Here is a 16,356-nt window from a genome sequence, read left to right as displayed (position 1 = left end):
TTCCCCAGGTTGTGTTCTTGGAAGGTTAGTGTAGATGATGAGGATGGGTTTCTACAGGTTGTGTTATTTGAAGGTTAGTGAAGATGCTGAGGATGGGTTTCTGCAGGTTGTGTTATTGGAAGGTTAGTGGAGATGCTGAGGATGGGTTTCTGCAGGTTTTGTTATTGGGAGGTTAGTGGAGATGCTGCGGATGTGTTTGTGAAGATAGTGTTATTGGGAGGAGAGTGAAGACGCTGAGGATGAGTTTCTGCAGGTTGTGTTATTGGAATGTGAGTGGAGATGCTGAGGATGGTTTTATGCAGATTGTGTTATTGGAAGGTTAGTGAAGATGATGAGGCTGGTTTTCTGCAGGTTGTGTTATTGGGAGGTTGGTAGATATGCTGAGGATGGTTTTTTGCAGGTTGTGTTATTGGAAAGTTACTGAAGGTGCAGAGGATGGGTTTCTGCAGGTTGCGTTATTGGGAGGTTAGTGAAGATGCTGAGGATGTGTTTCTGCAGGTTGTGTTATTGGGAGGTGAGTGAAGATGCTGAGGATGGGTTTCTGCAAGTTGTGTTATTGGAAGGTGAGTGGATAAGATGAGGATGGGTTTTTGCAGGTTGTGTGAGTGGGAAGTGAGTGAAGATGCTGAGGATGGGTTTCTGCAGGTTGAGTTATTTATTGGTGAGTGAAAATGCTGAGGATGGGTTTCTGCAGGTTGTGTTATTGGGGGGTGAGTGAAGATTTTGGGGATGAGATACTGCAGGTTCTGTTATTGGGAGGTGAGTGAAAATGCTGAGATGGTTTTTTGCAATGTGTTATTGGGAGGTTAGTGAAGATGCAGAGGATGGGTTTCTGCAGGTTGTGTTATTGGGAGGTGAGTCGTGATGCTGAGGATGGGTTTCTGCAGATTGTGCTATTGGAAGGTGAGAGGAGATGCTGAGGAACGGTTTATGCAGGTTGTGTTACTGGGAGATGAGTGAAAATGCGTGGATGGTTTTCTGCAGGTTGTGTTATTGAGAGGTGAGAGAAGATGCTGAGGATGGTTTTATGCAAGTTGTGTTATTGGCAGGTTGGTAGAGTTGCTGCGGATGGGTTTCTGCAGGTTGTGTTATTGGGTGTAGAGTGAAGATTTTAGGGATGAGTTACTGCAGGTTCTGTTATTGGGAGGTGAGTGAAGATGCTGAGATGGTTTTTTGCAGGTTTTGTTATTGGGAGGTTAGTGAAGATGCAGAGGATGGGTTTCTGCAGGTTGTGTTATTGGGAGGTGAGTGGTGATGCTGACGAACGGTTTCTGCAGGTTGTGTTACTGGGAGATGAGTGAAAATGCGAGGATGGTTTTCTGCAGGTTGTGTTATTGAGAGGTGAGAGAAGATGCTGAGGATGGTTTTATGCAAGTTGTGTTATTGGCAGGTTGGTAGAGATGCTGCGGATGGGTTTCTGCAGGTTGTGTTATTGGGAGGTGAGAGGAGATGCTGAGGCTGGGTTTCTGCAGGTTATCTTATTGGAAGGTTAGTGAAGATGCAGAGGATGGGTTTCTGCAGGTTGTGTTATTGGAAGATTAGTGAAGATGTTGAGGATAGGTTTCTGCAGGTTATCGTATTGGAAGGTTATTGAAGATGCTGAGGATGGGTTTCTGCAGGTTGTGTTATTGGGAGGTTAGTGGAGAAGCTGAGCATGGGTATCTGCAGGTTGTGTTATTGGAAGGTTACGGAAGAAACAGAGGATGGGTTTCTGCAGGTTGCGTTATTGGGAGGTTAGTGAAGGTGCTGAGGATGTGTTTCTGCAGCTTGTGTTATTGGGAGGTTAGTGAAGATGCTGGGGATGGGTTTCTGCAGGTGTGTTATTGGGAGGTGAGTGGTGATGCTGAGGAACGGTTTCTGCAGGTTGTGTTACTGGGAGATGAGTGAAAATGCGAGGATGGTTTTCTGCAGGTTGTGTTATTGAGAGGTGAGAGAAGATGCTGAGGATGGTTTTATGCAAGTTGTGTTATTGGCAGGTTGGTAGAGATGCTGCGGATGGGTTTCTGAAGGTTGTGTTATTGGGAGGTGAGAGGAGATACTGAGGCTGGGTTTCTGCAGGTTATCTTATTGGAAGGTTAGTGAAGATGCAGAGGATGGGTTTCTGCAGGTTGTGTTATTGGAAGATTAGTGAAGATGTTGAGGATAGGTTTCTGCAGATTATCGTATTGGAAGGTTATTGAAGATGCTGAGGATGGGTTTCTGCAGGTTGTGTTATTGGGAGGTTAGTGGAGAAGCTGAGCATGGGTATCTGCAGGTTGTGTTATTGGAAGGTTACGGAAGAAACAGAGGATGGGTTTCTGCAGGTTGCGTTATTGGGAGGTTAGTGAAGGTGCTGAGGATGTGTTTCTGCAGCTTGTGTTATTGGGAGGTTAGTGAAGATGCTGGGGATGGGTTTCTGCAGGTGTGTTATTGGGAGGTGAGTGAAGATGCTGAGGATGGGTTTCTGCTAGTTGTGTTATTGGAAGGTGAGTGGATAAGCTGAGGATGTTTTTTTGCAGGTTTTGTTATTGGAAGGTTAGTGAAGATGCAACGGATGGGTTTCTGCAGGTTGCGTTATGGGGAGGTTAGTGAAGATGCCGAGGATGAGTTTCTGCAGGTTGTGTTATTGGAAGATTAGAGAAGTTGCTGAGGATGGGTTTCTGCAGGTTGTGTTATTGGAAGGTGAGTGGAGATGCTGAGGATGGGTTTCTGCAGGTTGTGTTATTGGGAGGTGAGTGGAGATGCTGAGGATGGGTTTCTGCAGATTATGTTACTTGAGGTTAGTGAAGATGCTGAGAATGGGGTTCTGCATGTTGTGTTATTGGAAGGTTAGTGAATATGATGAGGATAGGTTTCTGCAGGTTGTGTTATTGGGAGGTTCGTAGATATGCTGAGGATGGGTTTCTGCAGGTTGAGTTATTTATAGGTGAGTGAAAATGCTGAGGGTGGGTTTCTGCAGGTTGTGTTATTGGGAGGTGAGTGGTGATGCTGAGGATGGGTTTCTGCAGTTTGTGCTATTGGGAGGTTATTGAATCTGCTGAGGATGAGTTTCTGCAGTTTGTGTTATTGGGAGGTGAGTGGTGAAGCTGACGATGGGTTTCTGCAGGTTGTATTATTGGAAGGTGAGTGGAGATGCTGAGGATGGGTTTCTGCAGGTTGTGATATAGGGAGGTGAGTGAAAATGCTGAGGATGGGTTTCTGCAGGTTATCTTATTGGAAGGTTATTGAACATGCTGAGGATGGGTTTCTGCAGGTTGTGTTATTGGGAGGTGAGTGGAGAAGCTGAGGATGGGTTTCTGCAGGTTGTGTTATTGGAAGGTTAGTGTAGATGATGAGGGTGGGTTTCTGCAGATTGTGTTATTGGAAGATTAGTGGAGATGCTGAGGATGGGTTTCTGCAGGTTCTGTTATAGGGAGGTTAGTGAAGATGCTGAGGATGAGTTTCTGCAGGTGGTGTTATTGCGAGGTGAGTGAAGACGCTGAAGGTGGGTTTCTGAATGTTGTGTTATTGGGGGGTGGGTGAAGATGCCGAGGATGAGTTTCTGCAGGTTGTGTTATTGGGAGGTTAGTGAAGATGCTGAGGATGGTTTTTTTGCAGGTTGTGTGGGTGGGAAGTGAGAGAAGGTGCTGAGGATGGGTTTCTGCAGGTTGTGTTATTTGGAGGTGAGTGGTGATGCTGAGGATGGGTTTCTGCAGGTTGTGTTATTGGAATGTGAGTGGAGATGCTGAGGATGGGTTTCTACAGGTTGTGTTATTGGAATGTGAGTGGAGATGCTGAGGATGGGTTTCTGCAGATTGTGTAATTTGGAGGTGAGTGGTGATGCTGAGGATGGGTTTCTGCAGGTTGTGTTATTGGGACGTTAGTGAAGATGCCGAGAATGAGTTTCTCCAGGTTGTTTTATTGGGAGGTGAGTGAAGATGCTAAGGATGTGTTTCTGCAGGTTGTGTTATTGGGGGGGTGAGTGAAGATGTTGGAGATGAGTTTATGCAGGTTGTGTTATTGGGAGGTGAGTGGTGATGCTGAGGATGGGTTTCTGCAGGTTGTTCTATTGGAAGGTGAGTGGAGATGCACAGGATCGGTTTCTGCAGGTTGTGTTATTGGGAGGTGAGTGAAGATGCTGAGGATGAGTTTCTGCAGGTTGTGTTGTTGGAATGTGAGTGGAGATGCTGAGGATGGTTTTCTGCAGATTGTGTTAATGGAAGGTTAGTGAAGATGATGAGGCTGGGTTTCTGCAGGTTGTGTTATTGGGAGGTTGGTAGATATGCTGAGGATGGTTTTTTGCAGGTTGTGTTATTGGAAGGTTACTGAAGATGCAGAGGAAGGGTTTCTGCAGGTAGCGTTATTGGGAGGTTAGTGAAGATGCTGAGGATGGGTTTCTGCAAGAAGTGTTATTGGAAGGTTAGTGGATAAGCTGAGGATGGGTTTCTGCAGGTTTTGTGAGTGGGAAGTGAGTGAAGATGCTGAGGATGGGTTTCTGCAGGTTGAGTTATTTATAGGTGAGTGGAGATGCACAGGATCGGTTTCTGCAGGTTGTGTTATTGGTAGGTGAGTGAAGATGCTGAGGATGAGTTTCTGCAGGTTGTGTTATTGAAATGTGAGTGGAGATGCTGAGGATGGTTTTCTGCAGATTTTGTTAATGGAAGGTTAGTGAAGATGATGAGGCTGGGTTTCTGCAGGTTGTGTTATTGGGAGGTTGGTAGATATGCTGAGGATGGTTTTTTGCAGGTTGTGTTATTGGAAGGTTACTGAAGATGCAGAGGATGGGTTTCTGCAGGTTGCGTTATTGGGAGGTTAGTGAAGATGCTGAGGATGGGTTTCTGCAAGAAGTGTTATTGCAACGTTAGTGGATAAGCTGAGGATGGGTTTCTGCAGGTTGTGTGAGTGGGAAGTGAGTGAAGATGCTGAGGATGGGTTTCTGCATGTTGAGTTATTTATAGGTGAGTGAAAATGCTGTGGGTGGGTTTCTGCAGGTTGTGTTATTGGGAGGTGAGTGTTGATGCTGAGGATGGGTTTCTGCAGGTTGTGCTATTGGGAGGTGAGTGGAGATGCTGAGGATCGGTTTCTGCAGGTTGTGTTATTGGGACGTTGGAAGAGATGCTGAGGATGGGTTATGCGGGTTATGTTATTGAGAGGTGAGTGGAGATGCTGAGGGTGGGTTTCTGCAGGTTATCTTATTGGAAGGTTAGTGAGGATGCAGAGGATGGATTAATGCATTTTGTTTTATTGGAAGGTTATTGAATATGCTGAGGATGAGTTTCTGCAGTTTGTGTTATTGGGAGGTGAGTGGTGAAGCTGACGATGGGTTTCTGCAGGTTGTATTATTGGAAGGTGAGTGGAGATGTTGAGGATGGGTTTCTGCAGGTTGTGATATAGGGAGGTGAGTGAAAATGCTGAGGATGGGTTTCTGCAGGTTATCTTATTGGAAGGTTATTGAAGATGCTGAGGATGGGTTTCTGCAGGTTGTGTTATTGGGAGGTGAGTGGTGAAGCTGACGATGGGTTTCTGCAGGTTGTATTATTGGAAGGTGAGTGGAGATGCTGAGGATGGGTTTCTGCAGGTTGTGATATAGGGAGGTGAGTGAAAATGCTGAGGATGGGTTTCTGCAGGTTATCTTATTGGAAGGTTATTGAACATGCTGAGGATGGGTTTCTGCAGGTTGTGTTATTGGGAGGTGAGTGGAGAAGCTGAGGATGGGTTTCTGCAGGTTGTGTTATTGGAAGGTTAGTGTAGATGATGAGGGTGGGTTTCTGCAGATTGTGTTATTGGAAGATTAGTGGAGATGCTGAGGGTGGGTTTCTGCAGGTTGTGTTATTGGGAGGTGAGTGTAGATGCTGAGGATGGGTTTCTGCAGATTATGTTACTTGAGGTTAGTGAAGATGCTGAGAATGGGGTTCTGCAGGTTGTGTTATTGGAAGGTTAGTGAATATGATGAGGATGGGTTTCTGCAGGTTGTGTTATTGGGAGGTTGGTAGATATGCTGAGGATGGTTTTTTGCAGGTTTTGTTATTGGAAGGTTAGTGAAGATGCAGAGGATGGGTTTCTGCAGGTTGTGTTATGGGCAGGTTAGTGAAGATGCCGAGGATGAGTTTCTGCAGGTTGTGTTATTGGAAGGTTAGTGAAGGCGCTGAGGATGGGTTTCTGCAGGTTGTGTTATTGGAAGGTGAGTGGAGATGCTGAGGATGGGTTTCTGCAGGTTGTGTTATTGGGAGGTGAGTGAAGATGCTGAGGATGGGTTTCTGCAGGTTGTGTTATTGGGGGGTGAGTGAAGATTTTGGGGATGAGTTACTGCAGGTTCTGTTATTGGGAGGTGAGTGAAGATGGTGAGTTGGTTTTTTGCAGGTTGTGTTATTGGGAGGTTAGTGAAGATGCAGAGGATGAGTTTCTGCAGGTTGTGTTATTGGGAGGTGAGTGGTGATGCTGAGGATGGGTTTCTGCAGATTGTGCTATTGGAAGGTGAGTGGAAATGCTGAGGAACGGTTTCTGCAGGTTGTGTTATTGGGAGATGAGTGAAGATGCTGAGGATGGTTTTCTGCAGGTTGTGGTATTGAGAGTTGAGAGAAGATGCTGAAGATGGGTTTCTGCAGGTTGTGTTATTGGGAGGTTGGTAGTGATGCTGAGGATGGGTTTCTGCAGGTTGTGTTATTATGAGTTGAGTGAAGATGCTGAGGATGGGTTTCTGGAAGTTGTGTTATTGGAAGGTGAGTGGATAAGCTGAGGTTTGTTTTCTGCAGGTTGTGTGAGTGGGAGGTGAGTGAAAATGCTGAGGATGGGTTTCTGCAGGTTGAGTTATTTATATGTGAGTGAAGATGCTGAGGATGGGTTTCTGCAAGTTGTGTGATTGGAAGGTGAGTGGATTCGCTCAGGTTTGGTTTCTGCAGGTTGTGGTATTGGGAGGTGTGTGAAGATGCAGAGGATGGGTTTCTGCAGCTGTGTTATTGGGAGGTTAGTGAAGATACTGACGATCGGTTTCTGCAGGTGTATTTTTGGAAGGTTAGTGGTGATGCTGAGGATGGGTTTCTGCAGATTGTGCTATTGGAAGGTGAGTGGAAATGCTGAGGAACGGTTTCTGCAGGTTGTGTTATTGGGAGATGAGTGAAGATGCTGAGGATGGTTTTCTGCAGGTTGTGGTATTGGAAGGTTAGTGAATATGATGAGGATGGGTTTCTGCAGGTTGTGTTATTGGGAGGTTGGTAGATATGCTGAGGATGGTTTTTTGCAGGTTTTGTTATTGGAAGGTTAGTGAAGATGCAGAGGATGGGTTTCTGCAGGTTGTGTTATGGGCAGGTTAGTGAAGATGCCGAGGATGAGTTTCTGCAGGTTGTGTTATTGGAAGGTTAGTGAAGGCGCTGAGGATGGGTTTCTGCAGGTTGAGTTATTGGAAGGTGAGTGGAGATGCTGAGGATGGGTTTCTGCAGGTTGTGTTATTGGGAGGTGAGTGAAGATGCTGAGGATGGGTTTCTGCAGGTTGTGTTATTGGGGGGTGAGTGATGATTTTGGGGATGAGTTACTGCAGGTTCTGTTATTGGGAGGTGAGTGAAGATGGTGAGTTGGTTTTTTGCAGGTTGTGTTATTGGGAGGTTAGTGAAGATGCAGAGGATGAGTTTCTGCAGGTTGTGTTATTGGGAGGTGAGTGGTGATGCTGAGGATGGGTTTCTGCAAGAAGTGTTATTGCAACGTTAGTGGATAAGCTGAGGATGGGTTTCTGCAGGTTGTGTGAGTGGGAAGTGAGTGAAGATGCTGAGGATGGGTTTCTGCAGGTTGCGTTATTTATAGGTGAGTGAAAATGCTGTGGGTGGGTTTCTGCAGGTTGTGTTATTGGGAGGTGAGTGTTGATGCTGAGGATGGGTTTCTGCAGGTTGTGCTATTGGGAGGTGAGTGGAGATGCTGAGGATCGGTTTCTGCAGGTTGTGTTATTGGGACGTTGGAAGAGATGCTGAGGATGGGTTATGCGGGTTATGTTATTGAGAGGTGAGTGGAGATGCTGAGGGTGGGTTTCTGCAGGTTATCTTATTGGAAGGTTAGTGAGGATGCAGAGGATGGATTAATGCATTTTGTTTTATTGGAAGGTTATTGAATATGCTGAGGATGAGTTTCTGCAGTTTGTGTTATTGGGAGGTGAGTGGTGAAGCTGACGATGGGTTTCTGCAGGTTGTATTATTGGAAGGTGAGTGGAGATGTTGAGGATGGGTTTCTGCAGGTTGTGATATAGGGAGGTGAGTGAAAATGCTGAGGATGGGTTTCTGCAGGTTATCTTATTGGAAGGTTATTGAAGATGCTGAGGATGGGTTTCTGCAGGTTGTGTTATTGGGAGGTGAGTAGAGAAGCTGAGGATGGGTCTCTGCAGGTTGTGTTATTGGAAGGTTAGTGTAGATGATGAGGGTGGGTTTCTACAGATTGTGTTATTGGAAGGTAAGTGAAGATGTTGAGGGTGGGTTTCTGCAGGTTGTGTTATTGGGAGGTGAGTGTAGATGCTGAGGATGGGTTTCTGCAGATTATGTTACTTGAGGTTAGTGAAGATGCTGAGAATGGGGTTCTGCAGGTTGTGTTATTGGAAGGTTAGTGAATATGATGAGGATGGGTTTCTGCAGGTTGTGTTATTGGGAGGTTGGTAGATATGCTGAGGATGGTTTTTTGCAGGTTTTGTTATTGGAAGGTTAGTGAAGATGCAGAGGATGGGTTTCTGCAGGTTGTGTTATGGGCAGGTTAGTGAAGATGCCGAGGATGAGTTTCTGCAGGTTGTGTTATTGGAAGGTTAGTGAAGGCGCTGAGGATGGGTTTCTGCAGGTTGTGTTATTGGAAGGTGAGTGGAGATGCTGAGGATGGGTTTCTGCAGGTTGTGTTATTGGGAGGTGAGTGAAGATGCTGAGGATGGGTTTCTGCAGGTTGTGTTATTGGGGGGTGAGTGAAGATTTTGGGGATGAGTTACTGCAGGTTCTGTTATTGGGAGGTGAGTGAAGATGGTGAGTTGGTTTTTTGCAGGTTGTGTTATTGGGAGGTTAGTGAAGATGCAGAGGATGAGTTTCTGCAGGTTGTGTTATTGGGAGGTGAGTGGTGATGCTGAGGATGGGTTTCTGCAGATTGTGCTATTGGAAGGTGAGTGGAAATGCTGAGGAACGGTTTCTGCAGGTTGTGTTATTGGGAGATGAGTGAAGATGCTGAGGATGGTTTTCTGCAGGTTGTGGTATTGAGAGTTGAGAGAAGATGCTGAAGATGGGTTTCTGCAGGTTGTGTTATTGGGAGGTTGGTAGTGATGCTGAGGATGGGTTTCTGCAGGTTGTGTTATTAGGAGTTGAGTGAAGATGCTGAGGATGGGTTTCTGGAAGTTGTGTTATTGGAAGGTGAGTGGATAAGCTGAGGTTTGTTTTCTGCAGGTTGTGTGAGTGGGAGGTGAGTGAAAATGCTGAGGATGGGTTTCTGCAGGTTGAGTTATTTATATGTGAGTGAAGATGCTGAGGATGGGTTTCTGCAAGTTGTGTGATTGGAAGGTGAGTGGATTCGCTCAGGTTTGGTTTCTGCAGGTTGTGGTATTGGGAGGTGTGTGAAGATGCAGAGGATGGGTTTCTGCAGGTGTGTTATTGGGAGGTTAGTGAAGATACTGACGATCGGTTTCTGCAGGTGTATTATTGGAAGGTTAGTGGTGATGCTGAGGATGGGTTTCTGCAGATTGTGCTATTGGAAGGTGAGTGGAAATGCTGAGGAACGGTTTCTGCAGGTTGTGTTATTGGGAGATGAGTGAAGATGCTGAGGATGGTTTTCTGCAGGTTGTGGTATTGGAAGGTTAGTGAATATGATGAGGATGGGTTTCTGCAGGTTGTGTTATTGGGAGGTTGGTAGATATGCTGAGGATGGTTTTTTGCAGGTTTTGTTATTGGAAGGTTAGTGAAGATGCAGAGGATGGGTTTCTGCAGGTTGTGTTATGGGCAGGTTAGTGAAGATGCCGAGGATGAGTTTCTGCAGGTTGTGTTATTGGAAGGTTAGTGAAGGCGCTGAGGATGGGTTTCTGCAGGTTGAGTTATTGGAAGGTGAGTGGAGATGCTGAGGATGGGTTTCTGCAGGTTGTGTTATTGGGAGGTGAGTGAAGATGCTGAGGATGGGTTTCTGCAGGTTGTGTTATTGGGGGGTGAGTGATGATTTTGGGGATGAGTTACTGCAGGTTCTGTTATTGGGAGGTGAGTGAAGATGGTGAGTTGGTTTTTTGCAGGTTGTGTTATTGGGAGGTTAGTGAAGATGCAGAGGATGAGTTTCTGCAGGTTGTGTTATTGGGAGGTGAGTGGTGATGCTGAGGATGGGTTTCTGCAGATTGTGCTATTGGAAGGTGAGTGGAAATGCTGAGGAACGGTTTCTGCAGATTGTGTTATTGGGAGATGAGTGAAGATGCTGAGGATGGTTTTCTGCAGGTTGTGGTATTGAGAGTTGAGAGAAGATGCTGAAGATGGGTTTCTGCAGGTTGTGTTATTGGGAGGTTGGTAGAGATGCTGAGGATGGGTTTCTGCAGGTTGTGTTATTGGGAGTTGAGTGAAGATGCTGAGGATGGGTTTCTGGACGTTGTGTTATTGGAAGGTGAGTGGATAAGCTGAGGTTTGTTTTCTGCAGGTTGTGTGAGTGGGAAGTGAGTGAAGATGCTGAGGATGGGTTTCTGCAGGTTGAGTTATTTATATGTGAGTGAAGATGCTGAGGATGGGTTTCTGCAAGTTGTGTGATTGGAAGGTGAGTGGATTCGCTCAGGTATGGTTTCTGCAGGTTGTGGTATTGGGAGGTGTGTGAAGATGCAGAGGATGGGTTTCTGCAGGTGTGTTATTGGGAGGTTAGTGAAGATACTGACGATCGGTTTCTGCAGGTGTATTATTGGAAGGTTAGTGGTGATGCTGAGGATGGGTTTCTGCAGATTGTGCTATTGGAAGCTGAGTGGAAATGCTGAGGAACGGTTTCTGCAGGTTGTGTTATTGGGAGATGAGTGAAGATGCTGAGGATGGTTTTCTGCAGGTTGTGGTATTGAGAGTTGAGAGAAGATGCTGAAGATGGGTTTCTGCAGGTTGTGTTATTGGGAGGTTGGTAGAGATGCTGAGGATGGGTTTCTGCAGGTTGTGTTATTGGAAGGTTAGTGAAGATGCTGACGGTGGGTTTCTGCAGGTTGTGTTATTGGGAAGTTAGTGAAGATGCTGAGGATGTTTTTTTGCAGGTTGTGTTATTGTAAGGTTTGTGAAGATGCAGAAGATGGGTTTCTGCAGGTGTGTTATTGGGAGGTTAGTGAAGATACTGACGAACGGTTTCTGCAGGTGTATTATTGGAAGGTTAGTGAAGATGCAGAGGATGGGTTTCTGCAAGTTGTGTTATTGGAAGGTTAGTGAAGATGATGAGGATGGGTTTCTGTAGGTTGTGTTATTGGGAAGTTAGTGAAGATGCAGAGGATGATTTTCTGCAGGTTGTGTTATTGGGAGGTGGGTGAAAATGAAGGGGATGGGTTTCTGCAGGTTGTGATATTGGGAGGTGAGTGAAGATGCTGCGGATGGGTTTCTGCAGGTTGTGTTCTTGGGAGGTTGGTAGAGATGCTGAGGAAGAGTTACTGCACGTTGTGTTATTGGAAGGTTAGTGTAGATGATGAGGTTCGGTTTCTACAGGTTGTGTTATTGGAAGATTAATGGAGATGCTGAGGATGTGTTTCTGCAGGTTCTGTTATTGGGAGGTTAGTGAAGATGCTGAGGATGAGTTTCTGCAGGTTGTGTTATTGCGAGATGAGTGAAGATGCTGAAGGTGGGTTTCTGCAGGTTGTGTTATTGGGAGGTTGGTAGAGATGCTGAGGATGGGTTTCTGCAGGTTGTGTTATTGGAAGGTTAGTGAAGATGCTGACGGTGGGTTTCTGCAGGTTGTGTTATTGGGAAGTTAGTGAAGATGCTGAGGATGTTTTTTTGCAGGTTGTGTTATTGTAAGGTTTGTGAAGATGCAGAAGATGGGTTTCTGCAGGTGTGTTATTGGGAGGTTAGTGAAGATACTGACGAACGGTTTCTGCAGGTGTATTATTGGAAGGTTAGTGAAGATGCAGAGGATGGGTTTCTGCAAGTTGTGTTATTGGAAGGTTAGTGAAGATGATGAGGATGGGTTTCTGTAGGTTGTGTTATTGGGAAGTTAGTGAAGATGCAGAGGATGATTTTCTGCAGGTTGTGTTATTGGGAGGTGGGTGAAAATGAAGGGGATGGGTTTCTGCAGGTTGTGATATTGGGAGGTGAGTGAAGATGCTGCGGATGGGTTTCTGCAGGTTGTGTTCTTGGGAGGTTGGTAGAGATGCTGAGGAAGAGTTACTGCACGTTGTGTTATTGGAAGGTTAGTGTAGATGATGAGGTTCGGTTTCTACAGGTTGTGTTATTGGAAGATTAATGGAGATGCTGAGGATGTGTTTCTGCAGGTTCTGTTATTGGGAGGTTAGTGAAGATGCTGAGGATGAGTTTCTGCAGGTTGTGTTATTGCGAGATGAGTGAAGATGCTGAAGGTGGGTTTCTGCAGGTTGTGTTATTGGGGGGTGAGTGAAGATGCCGAGGATGAGTTTCTGCAGGTTGTGTTATTGGGAGGTTAGTGAAGATGCTGAGGATGGTTTTTTTGCAGGTTGTGTGAGTGGGAAGTGAGAGAAGGTGCTGAGGATGGGTTTCTGCAGGTTGTGTTATTTGGAGGTGAGTGGTGATGCTGAGGATGGGTTTCTGCAGGTGTGTTATTGGGAGGTGAGTGAAGATGCTAAGTATGGGTTTCTGCAAGAAGTGTTATTGCAACGTTAGTGGATAAGCTGAGGATGGGTTTCTGCAGGTTGTGTGAGTGGGAAGTGAGTGAAGATGCTGAGGATGGGTTTCTGCAGGTTGAGTTATTTATAGGTGAGTGAAAATGCTGAGGGTGGGTTTCTGCAGGTTGTGTTATTGGGAGGTGAGTGTTGATGCTGAGGATGGGTTTCTGCAGGTTGTGCTATTGGGAGGTGAGTGGAGATGCTGAGGATCGGTTTCTGCAGGTTGTGTTATTGGGACGTTGGAAGAGATGCTGAGGATGGGTTATACGGGTTATGTTATTGAGAGGTGAGTGGAGATGCTGAGGGTGGGTTTCTGCAGGTTATCTTATTGGAAGGTTAGTGAGGATGCAGAGGATGGATTAATGCATTTTGTTTTATTGGAAGGTTATTGAATATGCTGAGGACGAGTTTCTGCAGTTTGTGTTATTGGGAGGTGAGTGGTGAAGCTGACGATGGGTTTCTGCAGGTTGTATTATTGGAAGGTGAGTGGAGATGTTGAGGATGGGTTTCCTGCAGGTTGTGATATAGGGAGGTGAGTGAAAATGCTGAGGATGGGTTTCTGCAGGTTATCTTATTGGAAGGTTATTGAAGATGCTGAGGATGGGTTTCTGCAGGTTGTGTTATTGGGAGGTGAGTAGAGAAGCTGAGGATGGGTCTCTGCAGGTTGTGTTATTGGAAGGTTAGTGTAGATGATGAGGGTGGGTTTCTACAGATTGTGTTATTGGAAGGTAAGTGAAGATGTTGAGGGTGGGTTTCTGCAGGTTGTGTTATTGGGAGGTGAGTGGAGATGCTGAGGATGGGTTTCTGCAGATTATGTTACTTGAGGTTAGTGAAGATGCTGAGAATGGGGTTCTGCAGCTTGTGTTATTGGAAGGTTAGTGAATATGATGAGGATGGGTTTCTGCAGGTTGTGTTATTGGGAGGTTGGTACATATGCTGAGGATGGTTTTTTGCAGGTTTTGTTATTGGAAGGTTAGTGAAGATGCAGAGGATGGGTTTCTGCAGGTTGTGTTATGGGCAGGTTAGTGAAGATGCCGAGGATGAGTTTCTGCAGGTTGTGTTATTGGAAGGTTAGTGAAGGCGCTGAGGATGGGTTTCTGCAGGTTGTGTTATTGGAAGGTGAGTGGAGATGCTGAGGATGGGTTTCTGCAGGTTGTGTTATTGGGAGGTGAGTGAAGATGCTGAGGATGGGTTTCTGCAGGTTGTGTTATTGGGGGGTGAGTGAAGATTTTGGGGATGAGTTACTGCAGGTTCTGTTATTGGGAGGTGAGTGAAGATGGTGAGTTGGTTTTTTGCAGGTTGTGTTATTGGGAGGTTAGTGAAGATGCAGAGGATGTGCTTCTGCAGGTTGTGTTATTGGGAGGTGAGTGGTGATGCTGAGGATGGGTTTCTGCAGATTGTGCTATTGGAAGGTGAGTGGAAATGCTGAGGAACGGTTTCTGCAGGTTGTGTTATTGGGAGATGAGTGAAGATGCTGAGGATGGTTTTCTGCAGGTTGTGGTATTGAGAGTTGAGAGAAGATGCTGAAGATGGGTTTCTGCAGGTTGTGTTATTGGGAGGTTGGTAGAGATGCTGAGGATGGGTTTCTGCAGGTTGCGTTATTGGGAGTTGAGTGAAGATGCTGAGGATGGGTTTCTGCAAGTTGTGTTATTGGAAGGTGAGTGGATAAGCTGAGGTTTGTTTTCTGCAGGTTGTGTGAGTGGGAAGTGAGTGAAGATGCTGAGGATGGGTTTCTGCAGGTTGAGTTATTTATATTTGAGTGAAGATGCTGAGGATGGGTTTCTGCAAGTTGTGTGATTGGAAGGTGAGTGGATTCGCTCAGGTTTGGTTTCTGCAGGTTGTGGTATTGGGAGGTGTGTGAAGATGCAGAGGATGGGTTTCTGCAGGTGTGTTATTGGGAGGTTAGTGAAGATACTGACGATCGGTTTCTGCAGGTGTATTATTGGAAGGTTAGTGAAGATGCTGAGGATGGGTTTCTGCAGGTTGTGTTATTGGAAGGTTAGTGAAGATGCTGACGGTGGGTTTCTGCAGGTTGTGTTATTGGGAAGTTAGTGAAGATGCTGAGGATGATTTTCTGCAGGTTGTGTTATTGGGAGGTGGGTGAAGATGCTGGGGATGGGTTACTGCAGGTTGTGGTATTGGGAGGTGAGTGAAGATGCTGCGGATGGGTTTCTGCAGGTTGTGTTCTTGGGAGGTTGGTAGAGATGCTGAGGAAGAGGTACTGCACGTTGTGTTATTGGAAGGTTCGTGTAGATTATGAGGTTCGGTTTCTGCAGGTTGTGTTATTGGAAGCTTGTTGAAGATGCTGAGGGTGGGTTTCTGCAGGTTGTGTTATTTGGAGGTGAGTGGTGATGCTGAGGATGGGTTTCTGCAGGTTGTGCTATTGGGAGGTGAGTGGAGATGCTGAGGATGGTTTCTGCAGGTTGTGTTATTGGGAGGTGAGTGAAGATTCTGAGGATGGGTTTCTGCAGGTTGTATTATTGGGACGTTGGTCGAGATGCTGATGATGGGTTTCTGCAGGTTGTGTTATTGGGAGGTGAGTGGAGATGCTGAGGCTGGGTTTCTGCAGGTAATCATATTGGAAGTATATTGAAGATGCTGAGGATGGGTTTCTGCAGTTTGTGTTATTGGGTGGTGAGTTGAGAAGCTGAGGATGGGTTTCTGCAGGTTGTATTATTGGAAAGTAAGTGGAGATGCTGAGGATGGGTTTCTGCAGGTTGTGATATTGGGAGGTGAGTGAAGATGCTGAGGATGGATTTCTGCAGGTTGTGTTATTGGGAGGTGAGTGGAGAAGCTGAGGATGGGTTTCTGCAAGTTGTGTTATTGGAAGGTTAGTGTAGATGATGAGAGATGGTTTCTACAGGTTGTGTTATTGTATAGTTCGTGAAGATGTTGAGGATGGGTTTCTGCTGGTTGTGTTATTGGAATGTGAGTGGAGATGCTGAGGATGGGTTTCTGCAGATTATGTTATTTGAGGTTAGTGAAGATGCTGAGGATGGGTTTCTGCAGGTTGTGTTATTGGAAGGTTAGTGAAGATGATGAGGGTGGGTTTCTGCAGGTTGTGCTATTGGGAGGTTGGTAGATATGCTGAGGATGTTTTTTTGCAGGTTGTGTTATTGTAAGGTTTGTGAAGATGCAGAAGATGGGTTTCTGCAGGTGTGTTATTGGGAGGTTAGTGAAGATACTGACGAACGGTTTCTGCAGGTGTATTATTGGAAGGTTAGTGAAGATGCAGAGGATGGGTTTCTGCAGGTTGTGTTATTGGAAGGTTAGTGAAGATGCTGAGGATGGGTTTCTGTAGGTAGTGTTATTGGGAAGTTAGTGAAGATGCAGAGGATGATTTTCTGCAGGTTGTGTTATTGGGAGGTGAGTGAAGATGCTGCGGATGGGTTTCTGCAGGTTGTGTTCTTGGGAGGTTGGTAGAGATGCTGAGGAAGAATTACTGCACGTTGTGTTATTGGAAGGTTAGTGTAGATGATGAGGTTCGGTTTCTACAGGTTGTGTTATTGGAAGATTAATGGAGATGCTGAGGATGTGTTTCTGCAGGTTCTGTTATTGGGAGGTTAGTGAAGATGCTGAGGATGAGTTTCTGCAGGTTGTGTTTTTGCGAG

This window comes from Scyliorhinus torazame, chromosome 20 (assembly GCF_047496885.1).
Source record: "Scyliorhinus torazame isolate Kashiwa2021f chromosome 20, sScyTor2.1, whole genome shotgun sequence".
Lineage (NCBI taxonomy): Eukaryota > Metazoa > Chordata > Chondrichthyes > Carcharhiniformes > Scyliorhinidae > Scyliorhinus > Scyliorhinus torazame.
Note: the sequence above shows the minus strand (reverse complement) of the source record.